Genomic DNA, 22,187 nt, shown 5'->3' on the forward strand with positions numbered 1-22,187 from the left:
TGAGCCAGGAGAGATTGACATGCATATTATTAATGTGGATGCGTTGATCAGTTGATTGACAGGTGAAGCTACTGTAGAACGATAAACTTCCCTCTACTGTGGATGCTCGCCAACGTTTTATAGTTATGTAGCCTATAGTTCATCATTATAGTTATCGTTGTAGTTATCGTCCTTGGTGTGGATGGCCCTACCAATATTACAAGTTATTTATTGTGAAGGCTGCTATCCTACTAAAATAAAGTAGGGTGGATGGAACAAATTGGCCATGTTACCGATGCAGAATCTTAATCTGATCACCCTGTTGCAGGATTATGTTCCTGCAGTGCAGGAAATTTAAAGCTTGTAGTGTTTTTGAGGTTTAAAAGGGCTTCTGAAGTTTGTCATTTCCACTTAGAAATGTCAGACTTCATTTTCCCTTACGGAAAACGTATCAACCCCTGAAAAAATTATCCACATAATAATCTACATTTCCTGTTGCTGCAGGATTATTTTTCTGCTGTAGCAAACCTGCTCAAATTAAGATCCAACATCTGTAGCTACCGCCGTCATGTGATAGGCCTACAGCTACCCAGTGGCAAGCAACTCACGTCAGGAAGCACCTTGATTCAACATCGGTCTACCGGTCATTCGCACCGGCTTCGGCTTGCCATGCTGACGCTTAGCTAATAATTGGCATGTCACAGTCACATCCAGATGGTGACCAATTTTACAATCACAGATGGACTTTTATTGGGACGAATCTTGTCCTAGAGGCAGAGCTGAGCAATTTCCACTAGGTGGGCCAGTGCCAAGTAAAAATTGTCTATATATCATCAAAATTCATAAATTTAGGGTTAGGTTTAGGCAGTGTGGTTACGGTTAGGGTTAGGTTTTAAATATGATTTTATGACTTTGTAGCTGTGCCCGCTAGTGACTACCCTGCAGAGCTGCCTCCAGTAGGCCTATATGAGTCATCCCAATAAATGCCAAACTGCATGACAATCCCTCGCCCATCAAAACATTCTTGCAGTCAGCATGCCAATTGCACGCTCCCTCAAAACATGAGACATATGTGGCATTGTGCTGTGTGACAAAACTGCACATTTTAGAGTGGCCTTTTATTGTCCCCAGCACAAGATGCACCTGTGCACAATATTTGAGAGAAATACTTTTTTTTGTGCGTATGGAACGTTTCAGGGATCTTTTATTTCAGCTCATGTAACATGGGACAAACACTTTACATGTTGTGTGTATATTTTTGTTCAGTTTAGTACTCACTACCTCCCGCACTCAGAGCTGAGCTGATGTAGTCAGTTTCGAAATAAGTTCCACCAGCCCAGCCCGCCACTCTTACAGGCACAGCGGGCCCTGAGGACTTCGTCTGAGCAGTCGGCTAGCCACAGCGGATCCCTCGCCTATGCAACACTGTTTCATCTGAGAGTTCAGACGCTTTGATTTGGTCTCTAATTGACTTATCTTCCTCATCATTCCAGACGAGTGTCTGGCTCCCGTCACCCTGCATCAGCGTAAGGCTGCTTGTTGTCTTGCTCTCGCCTCCTAAAACATATGGGAAATCTGCAGGCTTTGAGTGGGATTTGAATATGGTTGGGAAGAAACTTGCTTTTTGAAATGGTGGTGCTGGTGGTGGTGCTGGTGGCGGCAGGTTTGAAGAAGAGGAAGAAGAAGATGGTGATGATGATGATGGTAATAATAATGATCAAAGAAGAAGAAAATACTTTTTGTTTAATAAAATATCAATATAAAAAAAACTCTCACCCTTCCCATGTAACAATCTGACAAGTCAAGCCAGAGGGGAACCAGTTGATCTGAATGTGCATCTGGACACTGTGACAGCTTGAGGGAGTGGTTGGCAACAGTGAGGACTTATGGCGTCAGATCTCATCACAGATGAGAGATGACAGTGCCACTGCACCGTCCCAAGTCAGACAGGGCTCAGAGGGCCACGCAGACGGGACAGCCAGGTCAGCTCAAACCCAAATGTTTCTGATCCTCACTCCCATGATGCACCCGAACCAGAGAGTGGGCGGCTGGGAGATGAGACCCATCAATCTGAATAAGGCAGGAGAGATGAGCCACCTGGTGCCATGTGCCACCCTCCAGGATCCAGCTGCACCCCTACCTCATCATCTCATAGCACTGCCCAACCACCTATTCTGCAGAGTAATGTCTGCACAGGTCATAGTCTCTACCCACACCTCAGACAGAATATAACAAGCATAGCAGGGAGGGAAAGGGGGAGATATACAGATAGAATGAAAGTGAAAAATAAGTCCCTAACCAGAAAGTTAAAAAATAAAGAATGCACCACTACATCATCCAAGACATGTTCGTCACCTTCGGTTGACTTTTAAAAATTCTCTTACATCTGCTATGTTGTCACTCTGGGTGGGAAGGGAAATGACACTGAGTTCTGGAGTTTTGAAGATAAGGAGAGGGCCTTTCCATCATCTTTCCGTACAATGCAGTTCATGTTAATCTCATTCATTTCGGTTCCCTTCTCTCACTTTCAATGTTGTGCTGACTGAGAGCTAAGTCTGTGCTGCAACCTGGTTATGCATCCGTCGTGGAGATTTGTTGAAACAAAAAAATATTGAAAAATAAATAAGGAACATTGCGTTTTCCCCAGAGCTGCAGTGGAACAGAGGCAGTTGTCTTGGCTGTTACTCAAATCACACACATATACATACAGTATATTTGGAAGAGAGGGACGTTTCAAGTGTTTCTATTTTCATTCTGGATAAAATCAGATCTCTTGTGCCTTCTTCACCACACTTTCTGTGTGGTTGGACCATTTCAGTTTGTCCGTGATGTGTACACAGAGGAACTTAAAGCTTTCCACCTTCTCCACTGCTGTCCCGTCTATGTGGATAGCGGGGTGCTCCCTCTGCTGCTTCCTGAAGTCCACGATCATCTCCTTTGTTTTGTTGACGTTGATTGAGAGCTTGTTTTCCTGACACCACACTCCGAGTGCCCTCACCTCCTCAAAATAGGCTGTCTCGTCATTGTTGGCGATCAAGCCTACTACTGTTGTGTCGTCTGCAAACTTGATGATTGAGTTGGAGGCCGTGCATGACCACGTAGTCATGGGGGAACAGGGAGTACAGGAGGGGGCTGAGCACGCACCCTTGTGGGGCCCCAGTGTTGAGGATCAGCGAAGTGGAGATGTTTCCTACCTTCACCACCTGGGGGCGGCCCATCAGGAAGTCCAGGACCCAATTGCACAAGGCGGGGTTGAGACCCAGGGCCTCAAGCTTAATGATGAGCTTGGAGGGTACTATGGTGTTGAATGCTGAGTTGTAGTCACTGAACAGCATTCTTACATAGGTATTCCTCTTGTCCAGATGGGATAGGGCAGTGTGCAGTGTGATGGCGATTGCATCGTCTGTGGACCTATTGGGGCGGTATACAAATTGAAGTGAGTCTTGGGTGACAGGTAAGGTGGAGGTGATATGATCCTTGACTAGTCTCTCAAAGCACTTCATGATGACAGAACTGAGTGCTACGGGACGATAGTCATTTAGTTCAGTTACCTTTGCCTTCTTGGGTACAGGAACAATGGTGGCCATCTTGAAGCATGTGGGGACAGCAGACTGGGATAGGGAGAGATTGAATATGTCCGTAAACACACCAGCCAGCTGGTCTGAGTACGCGTCTAGGGATGCCGTACCAGACTTGTGGAGGTCTACAACTTTTTTTTCTGAGGTCTTGGCTGATATCTTATGATTTTCCATGATGCCAAGCAAAGAGGCACTGAGTTTGAAGGTAGACCTTGAAATACATCCACAGGTACACCTACAATTGACTCAAATTATGTCAATTAGCCTATCAGAAGTGTAGGTAAAACAAAAGCAGACACTGAATATCCCTTTGAACATGGATGGTCAAATACACCATCACTTTGGATGGTGTATTAATACACTTCAAAGATACAGCCGTCCTTCCTAACTCAGTTGCCGGAGAGGAAGGAAACCACTCAGGGATTTCACCATGAGGCCAATGGTGACTTTAAAACAGTCATAGAATTTAATGGCTGTAATAGGAGAAAACTGAGGATGGATCAACAACATTATTTCTAACCTAATTGGCAGAATGAAAAGAAGGAAGAAATATTCCAAAACATGCATCCTGTTGGCAACAAGGCACTAAAGTAATACTGCAAAAAATATTGCAAAGTAATTAACTTTTCATTGTGAATACAAAGTGTTATGTTTGGAGAAAATCCAATACAACACATTCATTTTCAAGCATAGTGGTGGCTGCATCATGTTATGTGTATGCTTGTAATCGTTAACAACTGTGGAGTTTTTGAAGATAAAAATGAAAGTGAATGGAGCTAAGCACATGCAAAATCCTAGATGAAAACCTGGTTCAGTCTGCTTTCCACCAGCCACTGAGACATTAATTCACCTTTTAGCAGGACATTAACCTAAAACACAAGGCCAAATCTACACTGTGTACCAAGAACACAGTGAATGTTCCTGAGTTCCAATTTTGACTTAAATCTGCTTAGAAATCTATGGCAAGAGTTGAAAATGGTTGTCTAGCAATGATCAACAACCAATTTGACAGAGCTTGACAAATTTTGAAAAGAATAACGGGCAAATATTGTACAATCCAGGTGCGCAAAGCTGTTAGAGGCTTACCCAGGAAGACTCACTGCCTTAAACGCTGCCAAAGGTGATTTTGACATGTATTGAGATATTTATTTTTTAATAAATTTGCTACAATTTCTACAAACATGTTTTCACTTTGTCATTATGGGGTGTTGTGTGTAGATAAAAAAAATGTATACAAAAATGTATTCCATTTCCAATTCAGTCTGTAACAGAACAAAATGGGGAATAAGTCAAGGGGTATGAATACTTTCTGAAGGCACTGTACATATGAGGGCAATGCACGCCAGCACTTTCCCGATTGCAATTTGGCTGTTGAATGGCCTCATGTATGACAAGTGTACGGCAACTCCAGATCAGACTGGGAGATTCAGGATGGCATTTACATTGGATAGGCATCGGGTAGCTACAATTCCTATGACATCATTGAAGGTCCACTAAGTGGATGGCATCTCTTGTCAATGAGTGTCAGGTTGTGTTGGTTTATTGTAGTAAAAACCTGCCTTATGCACGTCATCATGTGTGGTTGCATCCACCCTATACACCATCATTTCACCAAGTCAATATATACGGCATCTCCGGGACAGCCAGCCAGGATGGTGGATATGATTTTCTGGAAAAACTAAATGTGCCAGCTCAACTCAAACATCTTAATAGTGCACTGGAACATCACTATGCACATCACAAATGCAGTGAGCCAGCGGAAGGTCATGTTGGATTCAGGCAGACATATTGGACTAGCAATGAATCAAAGCTCACTTCTAAATAACAAGGAGATGACTGAAGAGCCCAATCCTGGAGACAAAAGGTATACCACAGTTGGTATACCAAGTTGTAGAGCTAGGGAGAGGGTGTCCAGTGTTCTCTTTCCTTTCGTTGGAGCCCCCGAATTGCCTCATTGTGCCTCAAAGAGACCCACGACTTGGAATACTTGGTGTTTCCATTCCAAGCAGTCTGCTGCTTTCTTTTTATATCCAGACAATGGTGCTTGAGTATAATTAGGGCAGGCCTAATGGATTCCCAATTTCAGAGCATGTAATATTGGGTTACATGAGTTTATGTGGCCCACCCCCCTCTAGCCAGGCATTATTCTGCACGTTTTAAGTTTAGGGAGTGTGTCATGATATTTATCAATCACTTATGCAGTAAAATATTTTTTCACAGACATCCATTTCATAGAATGGAGACATTAGATATGTGAAAAAATATGGTTGTGTTTTGTTCTACCGCTGGAAGGGGTATCTCAAAAGCTAAAGCCCTTTTTGAAGATTGCCCACTAGCCTATCTAGTTAAACACGCACACACACACACACACACAGCAGCCCTTTGCGCCTGCACAATAAAATTACAATACTGGATGAATATGAAATGCTCACTCAATCCGTATAAAGCTGTTCTCACGCTATAAAGGAGATGCATTTATAATTCCATTATGATGGGATAGGCTATTGTTCAGTGCTTCACTTTTCTACAACTAATGTTCATTTACGCTTGTTTAGTATTTTTCATATTCCAAAAATAGTTAGCAAACCATTCAAAATGCTTTCTGCAGAACAACTAAGCAATTGATAGATAGTCTACGAAGCTTTAGCAAAGTGCAATGACTTGGCTGGGAAAAAAACGATACGCTCAATTTCATTTGATTGAAGATAGGTTTACTAAACCATATAAAAAAAATGTAAACCAACGCCTAGAAGCTTTCATTGTACATGCCACACGTCGAGAGTCGGTTGTATCATATTGCAACTGTCGAAATAAATCCTTACCTGTAGCGATTGGTGGCGGAGAACATGCCATACAGTTCAGTTTATACTGGCGATAAAAGTCCGTGTCACCGAATTGTCCTTAGCATTCACATCAACGTTGTAACTGGTAGCCCACTTCAGTCCAGTTTTCTATAGGTGGCATATGTTGATGTGCGTGCATCTGCCCGCGAAAATAATTGGTGTCAGCGAATTCCCGTCAACTAGGAGAGGAGTCGCGCCACTGCCGCTTCGTGCGCAATGATGAGCAACAGTCCTCCAACCCTACAGCTGCTTCATGAGATTAACGTCACCAAAAATCACTTGTAGTCCTCAGAACTAATTAATTTATGTCCACCATTCATAATACCCTTGATAAAAAACAATTAACATTTATTCCACCATTGGATAGTGTTATTCGTAAGCATATCCTATAGTTTATGTGCGGGAGTGTGCGCACATGAATCAATTTGCTTCATTTGGAAGCTACTTTCACAATGGCAAAATCCTATCACGTTGCACATTCAGCACAGGGACAATGTCTTTGTAGAACAAAGCATATATCCACTATAAATTATTGAAGCCCAAAGGAACCGAGGGCACAATAAATGAATGTAACATTTAGTTATAGTCGTTTTCTGTGATTGCAATGTCAGAGCATATTGAAGCCATCCTATTCTTAAATTAGCCAACACTTTACATAACAGTCTATAAATGTATTTATTCCATTACACGTAGGCCTAACTAAACTCTTAAAGACAAATACTACACCTGAGACACACAGACACACTGAACTGTGCTAAAGTGTTCATACTGTATGTTTTGTATGTTACTTTTACCATATAACATTATTGTTGAATACCCAGTTCTCTTTTTGAGTTAGCATTAAATAGTGTACACCATTGGAGGAAGTTGAGGACCATCCTTCTCAGTGAATTTCATTTTTTTTTAAATAGTCAAACATAAAAAAGTGATCCTTTTTATGAAAAACTATACTACACTGAACAAAAATATAAACACATCATGCAACCATTTCAAGGATTTTACTGACTTACAGTTCATATAAGGGAATCAGTCAATTGGAGAAAAAAACGAGGCCCTAATCTACGGTTTAGAATGGTCTTGTCCTGTCTGCAGTGTATGGCCAGTTGGATATGAATCATCCAGAAGTGGTGTAGGTCTCGTAGACCTTAACCACCAAATGTTTAGATCAATTGCAGAAGATTTGCTGGTACTGCGTGTCTCCAGCAAAGACATGGTTGTGGTGTTACCATTGTACACTTTTTGTGGAAGGGACATAGGGAAACACACCTTTCTTGGTAAAGGTGTGAACCAATTGGGACCTTAGTGTTTAGAGACAGACTAGTGTATTGTTTAGGGACAATGAGGGACATTGGGAGCTGCTTTTGAGAGGAAAGATCATTCAACAAAGTGAAATTGCTGGGGTTGCAGAAGGTGTGGAAAGTCTTAATAGCAGTTCTTACACAGCATGTATTGTTGTGTATGGGAGATTGAGGAGAAATGGCACCTTTCAATCGTTCTCATACACGACAATACCTTTACTGTCGCTAAGCACAACCATGCACAACCAAAACTCCTTCCTCATCTCAAAGACCTATCTGTAAACTTTCCCCAGCCCATTGACTTTGACAGATCATTCTTGTCAATAGTAGCTATTGGCAGGTTTTTTTTGTAGACATGTCTTTTAATTGTGTTTTGGGAATCTGCAGAGAGAATAATTAGGTGGTCGTGTCATTACTGTTGTAGTCTTTATTTTATACCTTTCAGTGTCCCTTGCTCGTTTTTGTCCCATAATCTTGTTGTGCTCCATGCCCCTCCCTCATGCTCGTAGACCCAAAATGCAGCCGCTTTGGGGTATTCTTCAGCAGGGCACTGTGGAAAGGTTTCAGATAACCTCAGTTTTACAAAGAGGAAAGGTAAAAAGAGAAACTAGATAGACTAAATTGATTACACGGTCTGGAAGATGCTCTGGGGTCCTCAGGCTCTAACCACCTGTAACCCCAAAACATTAACACAAACTTTTACAAACACTACCCAATTCATGTTTATACCATGCTTACTGTAAATTGATCTATCTTAGCTGTCAGCTTGTAAATATTTTTTTGCTAACTTACCTTCACCTTGTGCAGAGCTAGACGTTGGAAGCACATGCTGGTGAAATCAGATTATGTACCACCTACAACAAAACACACACAAATACACAATTGAACCACCCTACTAATGTTATTGATCTCTATTAGACTAGCTAGCTTAACACACCTAACATGGACATTTCAATATTGTCAACTTGCTGTTAGCTTGAGTAAACTAACAAACCATAGATGATTTATAAAACTTCAACATTTGCTAAAAACACAGAAACGGAGAATGAATTAGCTAAAGTGCATTCAGAAAGTATTCAGACCCCTTGACCTTTTCCACATTTTGGTATGTTACAGCGTTGTTCAAAAATGTATCCATATTTTTTTTCCCTCATCAATCTACACACAGTACTCCATAATGACAAAGTAAAAACAGTTTCTTAGACATTTTTACAAATGTATTAAAAATAAAAAATTGAAATATTACATTTATATAAGTATTCAGAACCTTTACTCAGTACTTTGTTGAAGCACCTTTGGCAGCGATTACAGCCTTGAGTCTTCTTGGGTATGATGCTACAAGCTTGGCACACCTGTATTTGTGGAGTTTTTCCCATTCTTCACTGCAGATCCTCTCAAGCTCTGTCAGGTTAGATGGGGAGCTTCGCTACACAGCTATTTTCAGGTCTCTCCAGAGATGTTCGATAGGCTCTGGCTGGGTCACTCAAGGACATTCAGAGAATTGTCCCGAAGCCACTCCTACATTGTCTTGGCTGTGTGCTTAGGGTCATTGTCCTGATGGAAGGTGAACCTTCGCCCCAGGCTGAGGTCCTGAGCGCTCTGGAGCAGATTTCCATCAAGGATCTCTCTGTACTTTGCTCCGCCCTTCTTTCCTTCGATCCTGACTAGTCTTCCAGTCCCTGCAGCTGAAAAACATCCCCACAGAATGATGCAGCCACCACCATGTGTCACAGTAAGGATGGTGCCAGGTTTCCTCCAGACGTGACACTTGGCATTTAGGCCAAAGAGTTCAACCTTGGTTTCATCAGACCAGAGAATCTTGTTTCTCATGGTCTGAGAGTCCTTCAGGTGCCTTTTGCAAAACTCCATGCAGGCTGTTATGTGCCTTTTACTGAAGAGTGGCTTCCGTCTGGCCACTCTACCATAAAGGCCTGATTGGTGGAGTGCTGCAGAGATGGTTGTCCTTCTGGAAGTTTCTCCCATCTCCACAGAGGAACTCCGGAACTCTGTCAGAGTGACCATCTGGTTCTTGGTCACGTCTCTGACCAAGGCCCTTCTCCCTCGATTGCTCAGTTTGGCCGGGCGGCCAGCTCTAGGAACAGTCCCAAACTTCTTACATTTAAGAATGATTGAGGCCACAGTATTCTTGTGAACCTTCAATGCTGCAGAAAGGTTTTAGTACCCTTCCCCAGATCTATTCCTCGACATAATCCTGTCTCAGAGCTCTACTGACAAATCCTTCGACCTCATGGCTTGGTTTTTGATTTGACATGCAATGTCAAATGTGGGACCTTATATAGACAGGTGTGTGCCTTTCTGAATAATGTCCAATCAATTTACCACAGGTGGACTCCAATCAAGTTGTAGAAAGATCTCAAGGATGATTAATGGAAACAAGATGCTCCTGAGCTCAATTTCGAGTCTCATAGCAAAGGGTCTGAATACTTATTTAAATAAGGTATTTCTGTGTTTTAATAAGTGTGCAATTAAAAAAAAAAAGTGTTTTCACTTTGTTGTTATGGGTTATTGTGTGTAGATTGAGGAGGAACATATTTTACTTCCATTTTAGAGTAAGGCTGTATCTTAACAAAATGTAGGAAAAGGGAAGGGGTCTGAATACTTCCCGAATGGACTGTATATTGACAATTCTATCTTTAGTAATGGACTGTTTTCCAGACAAGGGTGGAATGAATGGCTACCAGATTGAGCTACTCTTATTTGCTAACGTTAGCTAGCTTACGTAAGCTAACGTTAGTCAAAGATAGAACAAACAAACATGTTTACTCTGCTGAAGGTACCTGTCCAGCAGTGACTGCCATGGAATAGGCAAAATTGATTGACAGTGTGTATCCAAAAGATAGCTAGCTAGCTATATAATTTAGCTGATGGCCTTCTGAGTTCAATACAGGACTATAACATTAGCTAACTAGGTAACTTACCTAGTCCAGCTAGGCTAGCATGCAGGCTAACGGTACATAACCTCTAATGGAGATTCTTCAATTTTGTTGTGAAGGGAAAACACGATAGTATCGCATCACTTCTCAGCTGTTGTCGAAATGGATTCAGTTCAGCCTGAAAATCCCTCTGATAATCTTTGGTCACAGTAAGTAATCATTATTTTATTTTTTTCATTATTATTTTTTCACCCCCTTTTTCGTCCAAATTTCGATTTTGTCTCATCGCTGCATCTCCCCAACAGGCTCGGGGGGCAAAAGTTGAGTCATGCGTCCTCCGAAACATGACCCACCAAACCGCGCTTCTTTAACACCCACCCGCTTAACCCGGAAGCCAGCCGCACCAATGTGTCGGAGGAAACACGTTCCCCTGACAACCGTGGTCAGCTTGCAGGTGCCCGGCCTGCCAGAAGGAGCCGCTAGTACGCGACGAGCCTAGTAAAGCCCCCCCCCCCCCCCCCCCCCGGCCAAACCCTTATATCCGGCTCTGTAGTGAGGCCTCTAGCACTGCTAGAGCCTTAGTGCCTTAGACTGCTACCCAACTCAGGAGGCCCAGTAAGCATCATTCTTGATAGCATCAAGCCACTGGCAGCATCAGGGTAAATCTCTGATAAGTAGAACGGTTAAAGATAACTCATTTGCGCTTGTTTGTAATTAGTACAGCCAGACATTGGACAACACCACATGGGCATGATGACAGATGTTTAAAAAAAAATATTGCTAGAGAAGTTCTGAGATTACTGTGTTGGGCATGCCCCATCTACCTAGCGAGGCGGTATCTGCATTCACTATTAATGTTGGACTTTGTGGGTTCACTATGAGCAGCCTGTAAGGTTATGGGTGTAGTGGGTGCGAAGTCAGGCGCAGGAAGCAGAGAGTACAGGGTAATGCTTTATTGCACAAACGGTGAACATAAGCCACCCCACTAAGATACAGGGCGCACACAAAACAAAATGCTCCAAACACTGGGGACTGAAACAGTCCGGAGAAAACCCACGACCGAAAACCCACGACCGAAAACCCACGACACGAGCGTGCGCAGATGCAACACACAAACAATCCCGCACACAGAGCAGGCGGGCCTACTGGCTAAAATAACCCGACTAATCAGCCTAACACAAAACAGGTGAAACCAATAAACAGAAAGGGGAAAAAAGGGAATCAGTGGCAGCTAGTAGGCTGGTGACGACGACCGCCGAGCACCACCCGGGCATGAAGGGGAGCTACCTTCGGTAGGAGTCGTGACAGTACCCCGACGCGCAGCTCCCGCAGCGCGCCGACACCTGCCTCGAGGGCGACCCGGAGGGCGATGCGCAGGGCGATCCGGGTGGAGGCGATGGAAATCCCTCAACAGTGACGGGTCCAAGATGTCCCCCACCGGTACCCAGCACCTCTCCTCCGGGCCGTACCCCTCCCAGTTCACAAGGTACTGCAGGCCCCTCACCCGGCGTCTCGAGTCCAGAATGGCCTGTATAGTGTACGCCGGGGACCCCCTGATGTCCAGAGGGGGCAGAGGGACCTCTGGCACCTCACCTTTTTGCAGGGGACCAGCTACCACCGGCCTGAGGAGAGACAAATGAAACGAGGGGTTAATACGGTAAAAGGAAGGGAGTTGTAATCTATAACACACCTCGTTTATCCTCCTCAGGACTTTGAAGGGCCCCACACACTGCGGCCCCAGCTTCCGGCAGGGCAAGCGGAGGGGTAGGTATTGGGTCGAGAGCCAGACCCTGTCACCCGGTACGAACACGGGGGCCTCACTGCGGTGGCGGTGAGCACTCCTCTTCCGCCGTCCACCGGCTTGCTTGAGGGATTCCTGGACGGCTCTCCAGGTCTCCTTGGAGCGCTGCACCCACTCCTCCACCGCAGGAACCTCGGTCTGTAGTAGGCCGGTGACGACGACCGCCGAGCACCACCCGAGCAGGAAGGGGAGCTACCTTCGGTAGGAGTCATGACACAGCCGAATATTCAGGAAGTTGAAACTTACCGATTCTACCAGTGAAATTAAAATGCGCTCGTTTTAGCTTGTGGTTTGGATCATTTTTATGTTTATGACAAAAACGTAATGTTGTTAATATAGTAATGACTATATGCCGTGGCAGAGCCAGGGTAAAATTTCCATTTAAGCAATACAGGTGACCAGGAAAGGCATGCCCCATGAAGGCCATTCACCTCACACAATCTCCCCATCTGTCATGGCTTGCTATATCCCCTCTCCGCACTCCCCCTTGTCTCACTTGAATCCAATCATGGACATTTCCAACCCACACTCAGCTCAACCCCATCCATCTACTGTAGCTAGTGTGTCTAATTGTCACATCTGCTCCTGCTACGCCCTCTGGTGTTCATCCGGTGTCTTCCTGACCTGCAGTTACTCCCACTGTACACTCTCCCTCTCCCTCTTCCCTCTCCCTCTCCCTCTCCCTCTCCCTCTCTCTCTCCCTCTCCCTCTCTGTGTGATTGTGTGGTTGGAGACAGGTGTGCTGGAGTCAGAGCAGATCCCTACCAGCTGCAACTCATTCCATAATCAAGACCTCTACAAATACTCAGTCCTGCCACTTCTACTCTGCCAGATCGTAATCTCTGCTCAGTCAGTTCATGATTATAGCCATTTATAATTATTCAAGTTCCTGGTGCTCTGCTGTGCTTGTTTCCTTGCCTGACACAGTTTATCCTCTCATTGCAGTTACCGCTCTGTCTCCTGTTCCACATCTCACCATCCAACTACCTTGCTCTGGATTTTACTCAACACCACCACCACTACCTTGCTTTCCCCTCAGGACCTGTTTACCCTGTTCTACTCAGCTAACTCCAACCTCAGTCTCCACATCTGGTATTTCTGCAACTCATCTGAGCTTCCCTGGATCTGCACTCCATACATATTTTGGTTCATTCATCCCTGTTTCTTCATCTGAGTCTGCTCTTGGGTTCAAATTGATTTGCATTTTAATGAGGGAAATAAGTATTTGACCCCCTCTCAATCAGAAAGATTTCTGGCTCCCAGGTGTCTTTTATACAGGTAACGAACTGAGATTAGGAGCACGCTCTTAAAGGGAGTGCTCCTAATCTCAGCTTGTTACCTGTGTAAAAGATACCTGTCCACAGAAGCTATCAATCAATCAGATTCCAAACTCTCCACCATGGCCAAGACCAAAGAGCTCTCCAAGGATGTCAGGGACAAGATTGTAGACCTACACAAGGCTGGAATGGGCTACAAGACCATCGACAAGCAGCTTGGTGAGAAGGTGACAACAGTTGATGCGATTATTCGCAAATGGAAGAAACACAAAAGAACTGTAAATCTTCCTCGGCCTGGGGCTCCATGCAAGTTCTCACCTCGTGGAGTTGCAATGATCATGAGAACGGTGAGGAATCAGCCCAGAACTACACGGGAGGATGTTGTCAATGATCTCAAGGCAGCTGGGACCATAGTCACCAAGAAAACAATTGGTAACACACTACGCCGTGAAGGACTGAAATCCTGCAGCGCCCGCAAGGTCCCCCTGCTCAAGAAAGCACATATACATGCCCGTCTGAAGTTTGCCAATAAACATCTGAATGATTCAGAGGACAACTGGGTGAAAGTGTTGTGGTCAGATGAGACCAAAATGGAGCTCTTTGACATCAACTCAACTCGCCGTGTTTGGAGGAGGAGGAATGCTGCCTATGACCCCAAGGACATCATCCCCACCGTCAAACATGGAGGTAGAAACATTATGCTTTGGGGGTGTTTTTCTGCTAAGGGGACAGGACAACTTCACCGCATCAAAGGGAAGATAGACGGGGCCATGTACCGTCAAATCTTGGGTGAGAACCTCCTTCCCTCAGCCAGGGCATTGAAAATGGGTCGTGGATGGGTATTCCAGCATGACAATGACCCAAAACACACAGCTAAGGCAACAAAGGAGTGGCTCAAGAAGAAGCACATTAAGGTCCTGGAGTGGCCTAGCCAGTCTCCAGACCTTAATCCCATAGAAAATCTGTGGAGGGAGCTGAAGGTTCGAGTTGCCAAACGTCAGCCTCGAAACCTTAATGACTTGGAAAAGATCTGCAAAGAGGAGTGGGACAAAATCCCTCCTGAGATGTGTGCAAACCTGGTGGCCAAATACAAGAAACATCTGACCTCTGTGATTGCCAACAAGAGTTTTGCCACCAAGTCCTAAGTCATGTTTTGCAGAGGGGTCAAATACTTATTTCCCTCGTTAAAATGCAAATCATTTTATACAATTTTTGACATGTGTTTTTCTGGATTTCACTGTCTCTCACTGTATTCTGTCTCTCACTGTTCAAATAAACCTACCATTAAAATGATAGACTGATCATTTCTTTGTCAGTTGGCAAACTTACAAAATCAGCAGGGGATCAAATACTTTTTTCCCTCACTGTGCATCTGAGATACCATTTTCAACAATTGCATGTGTAGGCCTATACAAACTGTGAACAGGTTGTAAAGAGCTAATTGACCTTTAGGCATTTTGCTTTGTGTTTTCAGAAAGTAGAAAGCTCTTAACTACATAACCGGTAGCACTGTATCCAATTCGCATCATTTCTCAAAACCCACATTTTCTCTATGTAAATCATGAGTACAGTATCTTCATCTATTAATCTCAATATGTTTTGGGGAAGCATACATACTGTATGTGTGCAAATCCTACATTCCCTAAAATATCATACACATAGCCTCGATCCAGTCCAATGAGGTATCAACTTCAGAGCCTGCGCTATTGTATCAACAATCACCCTGCTCTACTCAGAATCAATTCAGCACCATGCACAGCTCAGGATGCCCCTTTAAGAAATTCATCACCATGGGCAGGGCAATGATCACTCCTCTCTATTCAAGATCAATTCAGCACCAAGGACAGCTCAAGATGCCCTTTTAAGAAATTCAGCTCTCAGTCACAATTGAGAGTAATATCATTCCATTCTCTCAATAGCCTATCCTCAGGCAATGGCAGTTCAGTATTGATTTTGTTCATGACCACCATTTCCCTCATTTACATTTACGTTATTTAGCAGACGCTCTCTCATCAATGCCAAAGCTATGTCACCCCCCCCCCCCACCCCCACACACACACTATATACCACTACAAATGATGTGTCCAGTATTATGACAGTATGACAGTATTACAGTATTAATTGACAGTATTACAGTATGACAATATTACAGTATTAGTTGACAGAATTACAGTATGACAGTATTACAGTATTAGTTGACAGTATTACAATATTAGTTGACAGTATTACAGTATGACAGTATTACACTATTAGTTGACAGTATTACAGTATTAGTTGACAGTATTACAAATCAAATCAAATTTATTTATATAGCCCTTCGTACATCAGCTGATATCTCAAAGTGCTGTACAGAAACCCAGCCTAAAACCCCAAACAGCAAGCAATGCATGTGAAAGAAGCACGGTGGCTAGGAAAAACTCCCTAGGAAAAACTCTCTAGAAAGGCCAAAAACTTAGGAAGAAACCTAGAGAGGAACCAGGCTATGAGGGGTGGCCAGTCCTCTTCTGGCTGTGCAGGGTGGATATTATAACAGAACATGGTCAAGATGTTAAAATGTTCATAAATGACCAGCATGGTCAAATAATAATAATCATAGTAGTTGTCGAGGGTGCAACAAGCACGTCCGGTGAACAGGTCAGGATTCCATAGCCGCAGGCAGAACAGCTGAAACTGGAGCAGCAGCACGGCCAGGTGGAGTGGGGACAGCAAGGAGTCATCATACCAGGTAGTCCTGAGGCATGGTCCTAGGGCTCAGGTCCTCCGAGAGAAAGACAGAAAGAGAGAAAGAGAGAATTAGAGAGAGCATATTTAAATTCACACAGGACACCGGATAAGACAAGAGAAATACTCCAGATGTAACAGACTGACCCTAGCCCCCCGACACATAAACTACTGCAGCATAAATACTGGAGGCTGAGACAGTATCACAGTATTACAGTATGACAGTATTACAGTATTAGTTGACAGTATTACAGTATTAGTTGACAGTATTACAGTATGACAGTATTACAGTATTAGTTGACAAAATTACAGTATGACAGTATTACAGTGTGGCGACCATAAACAGGACAGTGTGTTGAGCAAAGTAGCTTTGTTAGGTTGTAGGCTACTTCTGTACCTATTCGAGCATCACTGCAAACCTCATGATATCACCATTGGATCATCATGTCCCCTGTATGAGTGCTGCTATAAACACTCATTAGACAGATGTTGTTGCCAAAGGGGACTTTGGTATCTGGGGTAAATTGTTTGGAGTTTTGTTACTTTTATTTCACCAGAGCAGCTGTGTGGTTGAGCGATGAGACTGAAAACTGTACAGTCATTCTACCTGAAGTTTTAAACCTTGCAGTTTCCTTTTCCGGTGTGTTTAATTTGAACATCAAACTCTCCCAATTTGGAGTTTTTGTGTTAAATGTACCAAGGCAATGGGCTGGGCAGTGATGTGGAAACTAACTGTGGGAAACTGTCAGGGAAACCATAGAGTGGTAGCATAATTTTTTTATGACTAAATTAATACAAAGATTTTAGAAATAGTGTATTTATAGCTTGATAGAATGTCATTTCATGAAGCGTTGCCATAATCCAAGACTTATATAAGCCATGTCTATGAAATCAAATCATCAGCTTGATATGAAGTGCAACTCGGTCCAAGTGCAGGCTTAATCCGGATCTGTGGATCTGACCCTTTATTGGCACCCCTCACATCTGATGAGTCAAAAGTACTGGAACATTTGACCTAAGGCTCTAGTCTAATTTGCTACTATCAGTGTCTTTCTTCACACTCCTACTACAGTGAGTCATTCTTCCCCTTGTTTATCGCACAGCTAGACCTTCAATGAGCCCTGCCTAGGCACTTCACGTGGCTTTACCTACATTTTGTGTATTTTTTTACATCAAAGAACAATTGAGGGAGAAAGGTGCATATTTGTTTCTCATAAGTTGCTTAGCTTCTATGGGCTAGGTGGGACGCTTTTTACATTAGCATGTGACTAGCATGTGACTAGCATTCCCACCGAACACTGCCGGTGAATTTACTAAATTACTCACGATAAACGTTCACAAAAAACATAATAATTATTTTAAGAATTATAGATACAGAACTCCTCTATGCACTCGATATGTCCGATTTTAAAATAGCTTTTCGGTGAAAGCACATTTTGCCATATTCTCAGTAGATAGCCCGGCATCACAGGGCTAGCTATTTAGACACCCAGCAAGTTTAGCACTCACCAAAGTCAGATTTACTATAAGAAAATTTTTATTACCTTTGCTGTTCTTCGTCAGAATGCACTCCCAGGACTTCTACTTCAATAACAAATGTTGGTTTGGTCCCAAATAATCCATTGTTATATCCAAATAGCGGCGTTTTGTTCGTGCATTCAAGACACTATCCGAAAGGGTAAATAAGGGTGACGAGCATGGAGCATTTCGTGACCAAACATTTCTAAATATTCCATTACCGTACTTCGAAGCATGTCAACCGCTGTTTAAAATCAATTTTTATGCCATTTTTCTCGTAAAAAAGCTATAATATTCCGACCGGGAAAGCCTGTATACGTACAAAGAGAGAGAAAATAAATACATCTCGTGCCCTCGTGCACGAGCGTGAGTCTCAGAGTACTCTGACCAGCCACTATCCAAACGCGATAATGTGTTTCAGCCAGAGGCTGCCTCGATATCATTCAGCTTTTTCCCGGGTTCTGAGAGCCCATGGGAGCCGTAGGAAGTGTCACGTTACGGCAAAGATCCTCAGTCTTCAATAAAAAGAGCCAAGATGAACAACAACTTGTCAGAGAGGGCGCTTCCTGTTTGGAATCTTCTCAGGTTTTTGCCTGCCATATGAGTTCTGTTATACTCACAGACACCATTCAAACAGTTTTAGAAACTTTAGGGTGTTTTCTATCCAAAGCCAATAATTATATGCATATTCTAGTTACTGGGCAGGAGTAGTAACCAGATTAAATCGGGTATGTTTTTTATCCGGCCGTGTCAATACTGCCCCCTAGCCCTAACAGGTTAAACAGCTGGTTTGCCTGCGTAGCCAAAGCTGAACATCATTCATTTGGTGCTGTGATCGGTATAATTGGTTCCCAAACCACTAGCTCCCGATTTTTCTCCCTTTTTTCTTCCTCACTTCCACATCTTTTATCTTTCCACTATGTGTGCTTTGCCCACAACATTTTCCTCTTGTTTGTCCTCTGTCACTCTCTCATTCCTACATTTCTACTACAAACAAGGCTTAGGCGTTTAGCTAAGTGTAGCTGATCCTTTTCCCCCTCACATCAACATGCACCCTGGCATCGCCTGGCACTGCCAGAGGCATACGAACATTCAAACTGGCATGCATCAGGCGTGGTGCTTCATCGCCATCACTTGGCTAAGACACCCTTTGAGAACACTTCACTGACAAACGTTGTTGAACACGGAAAGGAAGAGCCACACTACAATACCATCTAAATAAATCAAAAATCACCTGCCCTACAGACCAACATGAAACCACTTTATTCACCTTGAATATGTAACACAAACCAACCTTTTCCATTGGACCATGGTATAATAAAGTAATACATATGTCACGCCCTGATCTGTTTCACCTGTCCTTGTGATTGTCTCCACCCCCTCCAGGTGTCGCTTATTTCCCCCAGTGTATTTATCCCTGTGTTTCCTGTCTCTCTGTGCCAGTTCGTCTTGTATGTTTATTCAAGTCAACCAGCGTGTTCTTCCCGTACTCCTTTTGCTGTTCTCTTTTTGATAGTCCTCCCTGTTTTTACCCCTGCCTGACTCTGGACTACTTTCCCGCCTGCCTGATCATCCTGCCTGCCCTGACCCTGATTCTGCCTGCCCTTCGGTAGCTTTTAGACTCTGAACTGGTTTTGACCCTTTTGCCTGTCCATGATCATTCTCTGGCCTTCCCCTATTGGATTAATAAATATTGTACGACTCCAACCATCTGCCTCCTGCATCTGGGTCTCGCCTTGTGTCATGATAACATACACATTTGAGAGGAGACATATCACAAACTGTTTGCTTTATACAGGATAACATAGGTAATTCTATGGAGATGCATGTGTAGCACTTGCCGACTAGGGTTACCTAAAATGTCTCAAATACTAGACTACGCCAGTTCCTGTTTAATGAGGGGATACACCTCAACCAGTACATGAGACACAGGTTCGTGACAGGTCACCTTAGATTTGTGTCATGAACAATGCAATGGACTTACAATAAACGTCTTACAGGTACAGGTTTGAAACCAACTGGCAATCTTTTTTCAAGCCATTTTCACATCAATCAATACATACCCAGATGGGTTAACTACTCAGACTATAGGAAATACCTAGGACTTCAAATCATGTACTGTCACTTTGAGAGCATTCAATTATGTTGCATATCCTAACCATGACAAATCTACTTGGGAAAGCCATCATCACCACGAGCACGGGGAGTGGCACTTGGAGCAAGAACTACCGAAGGGGGGACGCCAGTATGAGCTAGCTCCAACCAGAGCTCCGCAGTTCAGACCTTTGAAGTTTGGACCAAGAACTTGCATCTTGTACTCCAGCTCCCTGCACTGCCCTAACAGATGGTGCTTGACCTAAAACATAGGTGCACCACAGGGGGCATGAGGGCATGAACTGCAATGAAAGAGACCGTTTAGGGCACGTGTCAAACTCATTCCATGGAGGGCCTAGTGTCTGAGGGTTTTCGCTGTTCTCTTGGACTTGATTGAATTTAGGTCCCTGATTAGTAAGGAACTCCCCTCACCTGGCTGTCTAGGTTTGAATTGAAATGAAAAACCAAAAACCAGCAGACACTAGGCCCTCCATGGAAAGAGTTTTACACTCCTGGTTTCGGGATGCTTCAATCATAGGAAAAGTAATGAAATACCAATTTTGTTGTTTTGACAAGTTCCTGAGAATGCTGAGAATGTTCCAAAGCCAAGCAACTATCTTGCACCACTCCAAGAACGTTGTGGAAGGTAGAATGCAAAATAACCATAGGAGAACCACGCTCTCACCAAACTCTAAGAAACATATAGTTCTCAGAACGTTATGAGCTAGCTGGGAAAAGGGCTTGTGGGTTTGCTGTAGGTTGTTTTTGGAATGTACTTTTTTGATATGCCTCAATGTTCAATGGAGAACATGTAAAGGGTGCCTTTTTATGTTAACATTTTAATTAAGTATGTGGCTAATGAGGCCATGAAACTATAAAATATTTGTGTGTGTGTGGACCAGAAGTCCCCACAAGAATAGTAAATGGGGAAAAAAATTGACCAACTGGGGACATTTTGTTATTCCCCACAAGGTCAAATGCTACTTCTAGTGGATTTACGGTTAAGGTAGAATTAGTGTTACGGTTAGAATTAGGTTTAGTGTTAGGAGTTAGGGTTAGTTTTAGGGTTAAGGTTAGGTTTTGGGGTTAAGGTTAGGGAAAATATGATTTTGAATGGTTATAAATTGTGTCCCCACAAGGTTAGTTAAACAAGACTGTGTGTGTGTACATCCAATCAATCAGAATAAACCAAATTACAACACAGTCAAAACAAAACTACATTGCTTATTGGAAACAGGCACAAACACAAAGCAAAATGCAGTGCTATCTGGCCCTAAATCGACAGTACACCGTTGCTTACTATTTGACCATGGTTACTGATCAAAACCTTAGAAAAACGTTGACAAAGTACAGGATTAGTGAGCACAGCCTTGCCATTGAGAAGGGTAGACACAGGAAAACCTGGCTCCCTGTAGAGGAAAGGCTGTGCAACCACTGCACAACAGCAGAACCTGAGACAGAGCTGCATTTCCTGACAAAATGTCAAAAATATAAAACAATTAGAGAGTGTCATTTCCCCAAATTTGAAACCCTTATTCAAGGTTTCAAAGACCTCTCTGATGAAAGTAGGCTACCCGTCCTGTTGGGGGAGGACGCAGAGAGCTGTGGGTTGGCAGCGCACTACATTGCTGCCTGCCATAAGATGAGGGACAGTGTCTGACAGACCAATCAACCGGCACATGTACTCTACTGTATGCTTATTGTTATTGTTGAATGTATGGTTATTTTGACCCTTGGTTATTGTTGTTACTGTTGTTCCGTTTACATGGTTTTTTTTTTGTTCATATTGTAAATATCCAAAATAAGTTTTGGCAATATGTACATTGTTAAGTCATGCCAATAAAGCAAATTGAATTGAAAATTGAGAGAGAGAGAGAGAGAGAGAGAGAGAGAGAGAGACAGAGAGAGAGACTGACTGACTGACTGACTGACTGACTGACTGGAGGCTGAGACAGTGGGGGGTCGGGGGACACTGTGGCCCTGTCCGACGATACCCCCGGACAGGGCCAACCAGGCAGGATGTAACACCACCCACTTTGCCAAAGCAGATCCCCCAACTTACTACCCTGATACAAGGCTGAGTATAGACCATGAAGCCCGAGTAGGGGCGCAAAACCAGACAGGAAGATCACGTCAGTGACTCAACTCACTCAAGTCGAGTATAGCGAGAAAAAAAGCCTGGCA

At 43.5% G+C, this 22,187-nt stretch overlaps 1 protein-coding gene across 1 annotated transcript in view; it reads right to left on the reverse strand.

Annotated features, from left to right (window-relative positions):
• LOC106604947 (gamma-aminobutyric acid receptor subunit pi-like) overlaps positions 1-6,809 on the reverse strand; it is a 98,287-nt gene extending 91,478 nt beyond the window's left edge. The window contains exon 1 of the mRNA XM_014200111.3: positions 6,380-6,809. The gene's annotated coding sequence lies outside the window, so the exon portion shown is untranslated. The remainder of the gene's footprint in view (positions 1-6,379) is intronic.
• Positions 6,810-22,187: the final 15,378 nt, after the last annotated feature.

Source organism: Salmo salar, chromosome 01, assembly GCF_965601325.2.
Source record: "Salmo salar chromosome 01, fSalSal1, whole genome shotgun sequence".
Lineage (NCBI taxonomy): Eukaryota > Metazoa > Chordata > Actinopteri > Salmoniformes > Salmonidae > Salmo > Salmo salar.